Genomic DNA, 8,772 nt, shown 5'->3' on the forward strand with positions numbered 1-8,772 from the left:
ATATTAAAATAAAAACAACTATTTAAAAGGTAAATGATTGTTACCTCGTCTGAAAACTGGTTCACTAGAAAAATGAGTAGAACAAAAACCGGACTGACTGGGTCGCCGGAAAAATTTATGTCGCCGGAAAGCTGGTTAGTCGGAGTTCGCTGGAATTCCTCAAAACTGGTTTGCCGTATATCACCGGAAAAAACGTTCCCCGCAATACTGGTTGGCCTGAAAACTTATTCGCCGAAAAAAAGTCGTCGCTAAAACCGCATCTGAAAATGGACTCCGGGACGCCGTAAAACGTGGGTCGTGTAAAAAGAATTGTTGATAACGAGGATGAGGGGATAGATGGCCGGATTTTGTGAATAAAAAAAGTTAAACGAACAAAAAAGAAAGGAAATTATGGAGGAAGTGAGGAGGAGTTCTTACGGAGAAGGAGAGGAATACCGGAGGAGAAGAAGAGAGTGCGTGTTTATAACGATATATCTGCAGTGGGGGGCCCACTATTTGCGGCAACGTCGCCGCTAATAGTGGGGTCCACACAACGTGATTCGGTCGCTCTTTAATGCTGCAGTCTGACTGAGGGACCCACTATTTGCAGAGACGTCGCCGCTAATAGTGGGTGTTCGGGTTACGCGCTTTTGCCTGGTTGGGTCACGCGCTTCGTATTTTAATGACAATCCTAATAAATACAACATAACAAACGGTTCAGTACCGTACGAGCCTATAAACTAGTGGCTTTCTAGAAAAGGATGAACAATGTAGCTAGGTATCTAATATTTCATATTTATGTTATATTTCTGCTAATCTTATGTAGGTTATGGTTAAATTGTTCTTTTCAACATTATTAAACTAGTGTTTATTGATTTGCTTTAAAACTAAAACTCAATAATAAGTCTCTCCTTAATATAGTTAATATATTATCCATTTATTTCATATTTTTTCCCTTTTGAATGGCTATTTCACGTCTTCTTGAGTTGATCAATGGACCATATCATATAATCATAATGGTTAAAGTCAACGATGCTCTATTTTCTTTGTAACATTAAAAATTGAAGTTGAATTTCCACATTAGTGTCTCTTTTAGTTGACTTATTCAGCATAAATGCATAAAGAATCACTCTTTCAAGGAACACTCACTACTCACTATGGTTACAAACCATGATCACCAAATGATCTAGTCTTAGTGAAGTTTTTTTTCTTTACCAGAGATCAAAGTTCGAATCAATACTCTAGACATATTTTAAATGGCCACAAGTATTTAATTTTCATTTATGGTGGATCTGGATGAGCTTTCCCCTCCATATCTTTAAGTGATAGGGGTCTCTCATCGAGAGGTTTTAGTGGGGATCTATTCAATGGGGAGACTCTCTAACACGGATCCGTTTAAGACAATATATGATAGAGCTCACAACATTCACGAGTAATTCACACATTTCAAAAAATAGTCACTATAGCTACAATACCCTCATCCCGCCACCATTATCATCACCACACCACCAATTGCTATTTACCTATATGTTGCTGCTATGATATCATTCCATCGCATTACACGAGTAATTTACTAGTTTATCTACAAATGAAGCTTTACATAGGCGAGTCTATGGTCGTGGGTTTGGTATCCTAAAATTTGTGACTCACCAAATATAATGTTGACACACAAGGAAGACCCACGAGGCCACGCAATTAACTTCCAATCCTTTAAGTCATCGTCAGGATGTTTATCTTTTTTCTAGCAAGGCAGAAGTATATTAATAGCACAATTGCTACCAAGTCGTTAGACAATCACAAAAGTGAACACACTTTTAAATTTTTGACCTTAAATTTTATATATTTTTTTTAATTTTCAAAGTCTTAATTTTTAAATTTCACAAAAGATGCTGAATATTCAAAGTTTTAATTTTTAAATTTTGACCTTAAATATATATATTTTTTTGTATAATATAAAACTTGATGAAAATTATATTATTGAAAACACTTCTAAAACATAATCAATTCATTAGCTTTCATCAAGTATTATCTAACCCAAAAAAATTATCTAAGGTCAAGGTCGCAAAACTTATACTTTGAAAATTCAAGATATGATACTTCTAATGTGACGGAGGGAGTAACATATCAATATATTTTTTGATTAATATAAGAGAATAACCAATATGCTTTTGAATTCTGGAAGCATATAACTTAGGTGCTTCCAAAGTATATCAGGGTTACATACGTGTTTTCATAAAAGCTGAAGAACCGTAAATATAAATCTATTTTACAAATTTAATTTAGGTGAACTTAAGTTATATGTTATCGGAAGCATATTAGTTATTCTCTTAACTAATTACCTCGGAACCCATACAACATTGCGGTGTGGTGGCGGTGACGCCTTAGGACAGATAATGACTAAAGTTTCATCTTGTGAAATAGCACTTTCCAATCAAAATCAACATTATCCTTCATTTGTTATCCACGTTCCTTTGTGTCCTACACATATTGAACTATTTGTACACCGAGTCAACTTATGTGTTGCATTTCATTTTTGCAATGCAAATATTGATTAGTTTAAACGAATTTGGAAAAATTGTCGCTGATGCCAAGTAAAACAAGGCATGAAGAACCCTCCATATACATAAAACATTCCAACCTATATGGCTATATAATTGAAATTAAACTTGCCAAGAAGCTTTATGTGCGTCAATGCATATTCAAAAGGAAATGATTATGTTGGCTTAAGAAGTTAGTTAACACAGAGCGCATGAGATCCATTTCAAATAAAAAATTTTGTACTTAAAGTGATTGGCTAGAAATAAAGATACTCTTTAATAATTATCAAATAAACCACTAATTTTAAAAAATTCTAAATGAAATACTTATAGCTGCACTTAGCGAGCTAACATGCATATGGTTGGAGTCCATGACTCTAGAAAACAGAGGTTATGAGTTCGATCATCATGCTCAGCAAGGCTGGAGGTCATTTTATACATATGGTAGAACGAATTAAGCAGCCCCTCTAGTCTCTACCTTTGGTAGGGGTAAGACTGTCTACATATCAACCTCCCCAATACACCGTCAAAGACGGTATTGGAACTCAAAATTCGTGGAAAACGACATTGAGAATTACTTTTTTTTACTCCTATTTAATGTATTTTAACTACAACCATTAAAACTGAGTTTAATAATCTTCTAATTTTGTATCAGACCTAGTCAAAGCAAGCTTTATTTTCAACTACATTCATTTTTCATCTTTTATCTATGTTTAATAAAGTACATTAATGTCAACGTGGAGTTAACCCATCGGATAACTTTTTATCTTTTTGGCTTAAATATTGGGTTTAACTCTTGATATGAGATAGTTTAATATTATTTAAGATAGTATATAGTACTTATAAGAATAAGAATAAGATAGAATTGCTGTTAAAAAGTAATAGAAAAAAAGTATATTAATCTCACATGATATGTTGCATTATCGTTCTTTTCTTTCTTCACTTGCTGGTACATTGAGTCTAGATAATAACTCTTTTTATCGTATCATTACTCATGTGTCATACAATATAACCCATTAATATAACTGACCTATCTTTAAAAAAAAAACAAAAAAATAAATTTTTTTTTTTATAACTAACCTATCTTAAAATAACGGTTAATAACAGAATGGCAGGAGCTGTCAAATTGTTGGTTGGGATCGAATTAAAAAACTCACCAGATAGATGGAGATGGATGGGGGGGGGGGGGGGGGAAGGGAACGTCTTTCTCAGTTAAAGGAATCAAAGATTTCCTTAAAAATGGGAAAGATTTTAGCGATCGTTTTATCTTTGATTGGCCGAAATGGATAACCAAGGATTGTTACATTTTCATGTGTAGGGCATCCATGGATCGGTTACCAACCATGGCTACCCTTAAGAACAGGAACGTGAGCTTTGATAGGGTCGGCTGCGTATCTTGCGATGCTACTGAAGAAACCTTGGAACATATTCTATGCTCTTGCGACTTGGGGATGGCTGTTTGGTACAGGATCGGTGTTTGGTGCAAAGTAAGACCAATCTTCTTTTTCTCAGTGAAAGATATATTTGAAATCGAAGAACACTTGGGTCTTAGAGGGAACAGAAAAGAGGTCTTCAAAGGCATTGTTTTTGTGACTTGTTGGTACCTATGGCGTGCAAGGAATAATAAAAGATTCAATAATGAGGAGACGAATGGCGACAAGGTATTTCAAGAAATAAAGGCGACTAGTTTCTTTTGGTATAAGAATCGATCAAGATGTTGTACAATTAGTTTGGATAGTTGGAATCGGTTTGAAGTTGTAAATAACGTAGCCATGTAATACTTGTTGCCGGCCCACAATTTGTGGGTTCGGATGTTTGTGAATAAAAGTTTACTTTTAAAAAAATAAAAAATAACGGTTAATAAAAGTTTTAATTCCGCATTAATATACCATATTATTGTATTATGGTTCTGTTCCATAATATATAATTTTTACTTATTGGTCCATCGTGTCTAAATAATTACTCTTTTTATCATATTTTTGCTCAAGTGCAATTACTTCACCGCATCATAATTAACCTATTTTAGTTGAATTTTTTGTTTGGTCCATCAAACTTTAAATGTTTAATGTTTACTCCATCAAGTTTATTTATAACTTTTCTCGTGATACTTCTTTTAATTACTTTGTTTAACAAGAATAAATACGATGTTTTAGTATGATACTTGATAGAAAGATGCACATTTTTTAATGTAAGCTTTAATTTCATTCATTCTAACTACAAATGATTTTGTGTGTAGCTAGCGCTGGAAACCTCGTTGTTGAGCTCAAATAAAATACCTTTATGTTTTGACTAAATCAAATAGAAATTAGTCGCTTCATGTTCTTTAACTACAAAACAGGTATCAAATAACATAAATCACAATCATATTCGTATTATAAAAATTAAAATACAAATACAACTAAACCAAACTCATTATAAAAACTTTTAAAATAGAACATAACGAAATTACCTGCTATAATTAATGACAAAATATGGTAGAGAAAACTTCTATAGTTTGTCTCCTCTCTTTGAAGGTATGGTCTAGAAAGTACATAATTTAGGGGACATTTGGACAAAAGAAAGTTTGCTTTACAAATAAGAGGTCCATATTTTAAGGCAACTTTTAACGATACAACCAAGAAACAAACAAGGAAAATGAGGATGAAGACGATCATTCACCATTATAAATGAGTTAAGTATAACTGTATAATTATTAATTTTAGTAAAGTAATAATAATAAAATGCCATAAAGAAAGCTTTGCAAGCATCAATGCTATCAAAAGGAATTTTTGGTTTCAAAACTCCTATACACCTCATCTCGTATCAATTATCAACAACCAATAAATAATGGAGCGGATGTAAATACAATTTAGTATTTAGTATTGGTTAAAAAATATTTGCAAAGTTACTATACAAAACATTTATAGATTAATCGTATTCTTTTTAGGAAGGTGACTTCTAAATACTAATTAAGGGTAAATGTCAAATCGGAATCGTTGGTTGTTTTAATTTGTATATCAACTACGTACGCCCAACGTCAAAAAATTCAAAGGAAAAATCATACCAGAGTTCCCCATCCAAGGGTTGATGGCTTGACGGGATTAAACCTCTAGCTTGTGTAAAACTTGATAACTCAATGAGTAAAACTGACATTATATATAATTTAGGAGTATCAAGTTAATGTATAATTACTTTATAATTAAAGCACAATATATTCCCAAAATCACAATGGTACTTAAAAATATCCTATAAGAATGTGCTTCTGCAACATTTCAATCAGCTAGGATGTTTGGATGGCAAACACTTGTAGGGCAAATGGTAAGAATTTGTGAATTGGTCCAACCCACCTCCTATGTTCATTAACTAGTTCTATACTATTACATTACATTAAATCTGGTGGTTTTCAAACGGGAAGACAAGTTCCAATTATTTAAGAAACGTTGAGTATTTGATTTTGATATACCGTACTATAATTTGATATTTTGACGGTCATTTCCTGCATTTCTTTTTTTTATTTTTAAAAATTTTATATAAAAAAAGAAAAATTACACCAAAACCAATATTATTGAAGTTAGCTATGGAAGTGTTCAAAAATGATCACAACTCACAAGATACCCGCTTGGGTCATGAATATCATAGTAAAAAACTCTTATTCACAAAGCTTATAACTCATCCTTAACATTTACTACTTTTCAATCTTTAAGGCTCCCAAGAAAGTCATTGAGGAATTAGAAAAAGCAGAAGAAGGTTTTTATGGGGAGGCTCGGAAAGCATAATCAAGATTCATCGGGTGAATTGGACAAAGGTAATAGCTCCAAAAATTGAGGGTGGATTAGGTCTCTTAAAGAACATAACAACAACCTACTTTTCAAACGGTGGTGGCGGTTCCATCAAGAAACCAATGCAATATGGAGTCAAGCAATTAGATCAATACATCAAAACAAAACAAACAATTCACTGGTCTGATATCAAAAAAGAGTTTGTCGAGCACTTGTAGTAACATCAGCAGGTTACATAAAGTGTTCTCCGACCATAATGTGAATGTTTCTCAGCTAATTACAAATGAAAACGGTTATTGGATTTGGAAAGGAAGCAAATCAGGTGTTTTCTCCGTGACATCAGTTAGAGACATCTTAAGAAACTCATCACTACGAGCTAATGAGTTTCACTTTGAATGGAGTAAATGGGTGCCTAAAAAGGTCAATATTTTCGCTTGGAGAGCTGAAATGTATAGAATACCCACAAGAGTCGCATTGGAGATGAGAAACATACAGATCACTTCTACTCTTTGTCCTCTTGGTAACCAGACCCAATAAACCGTTGAACACCTTCTCCTATCAAGTGAATTTGCTGACATGTTATGGTATATTAGTTCTTGGTGTAAGATTAACACAATATTTGCTTTCTCTATTCGTTATTTGCTGAAACTTTTTTATTCAAAGAAGTATGAAAATTTTCCCGTCATTCATGCTATTATTTTGACGGGTTGTTGGTGCATATGGAAAGAAAGAAATGACTCATGTTTCAATGGAACAACTGCGTCATGGATCAAAATAAAAGAAAAGGTTATGAGTCAAAGTTTTCAGTGGATCAAAAATCGTGCAAGACTTAAAGAGCTCACATGGGAAGAATGGTGTGAGAATTTAGTTTATAAAGACCTTGGAGTATCAGATTTTTTTCTTCGGTGTTTCTATGTAACATTGTAATTATTTAATTGTCCTTTCATGACTTTCTAACATCTTGCTAGGTCATATTATTAATATATGTATATATATATATATAGGTTTAGGTAAAATAAAACAAGTATTAAAGTAAAATAAATAGAACAATAGGTTTTTCTTCACTGAAGATCACCGTGCATCATGCAAATCATCGTGAATCTTCGTGCATCAACTCAACTATGATCTAAGGATCAAGATCTTATCCTATTTGTTTTACAATACCCAACCCCTATATATATATAGTTTCCTTATTTTGAGAATCATTTTTTTTGTAAGAACCATGAGAACTCTTAAATTATACATTTGTTCACATGTTTTTTTTGTTCATTTACATATGAAATGATATAAAATTATATGTTGTAGAAGAAACTTTTTCAAAAATCCTTCAAATTAGGCTTTTATGAACTTGTGAATGAATTTGTTCACGTTTTTTTTTCTACATGTGACAAACGGGTATATATAAATTTTGGAAAAAAAAATTTTCTACAACATATGTTTTTACAACATTTCACATGTGAATGACCAAAAAAACCATGTGTTCCAATATGAAATTTAGGAGTTCTCACAGTTTTTACAAAAAATGGTTTCTCAAAATAAGTGTCCACTATATATATTTTTCAAAAATCCTTTAAATTAGGCTTTTATGAACTTGTGTAACACCCCAATAATTTTAAGATAAATAAATTAACCCCTTTTTATAGTTTTGACTTTAAATTAATTTCCTAGTATTTTATTTTTGGTTATGGGGTTAATTTAGTTGGAACTTTAACGGATAGCGGGTAAAAATACCCACAAAAGTTAGTAAAGGGCGTGGCACTCATAGGAAGTGCCAGCCATTTCCTTTTTTTCCACTTCTCACAATTTCACTCTTGTTCACCATCATTCTTCCATGCAACTTCATCTCAATTCTTCCAAAATCAAAGACAAATTCTTTCAATCCAAGAATAAAAATCATAATAATAATAATAATCACCATCAAATAATCTCCATTCAAGAATTGGAAAGCTAGGGCTTGTGGGTTTTGTGGGGTGGCCGAAATTGCTAGAGAAAAGAAAGGAAGAAGAATTTTCCAACTTAAGTTTAAGCATTAACCTATTGGTTGTTGAGGTATTAAATTCCCCTAATTTAGTTTTTATCTTTCTTTTTGAATTTAGGGTTCATGGATGAACCAAATTGGGGGTTTTTACTAGAAAATGAATTATGGTTAATTTCTCCCAATTCCTTAGTTAACCTAGTTGTCATTGAGTTATATGATGTGTTTGATTATGAAAATTATAAGTTCAAAGTAATAATTTGAGTTTGTAAGAAAAGATAAAATTTTGCTAGTTATTGTAATGTGGTTGAAAAGGTAAGATGAACTACTTAATATAGTTGTTAAAGGTGAAAGTAATTCAATGACAAATAGGTTGGGTTTTGGGTTTGGAAAAGGCTAGTAAATGAGAATTTGGTAATTTTGAGCAACTAGATGAAATGGCCACATGATGGTGGTAAAATGAGATTTTTTAGCAAAATGATAGAGAAATGAGATTGATGAGTTAGAAAGATTGAGCTTTATT

Source organism: Erigeron canadensis, chromosome 5, assembly GCF_010389155.1.
Source record: "Erigeron canadensis isolate Cc75 chromosome 5, C_canadensis_v1, whole genome shotgun sequence".
Taxonomy (NCBI): Eukaryota; Viridiplantae; Streptophyta; class Magnoliopsida; order Asterales; family Asteraceae; genus Erigeron; species Erigeron canadensis.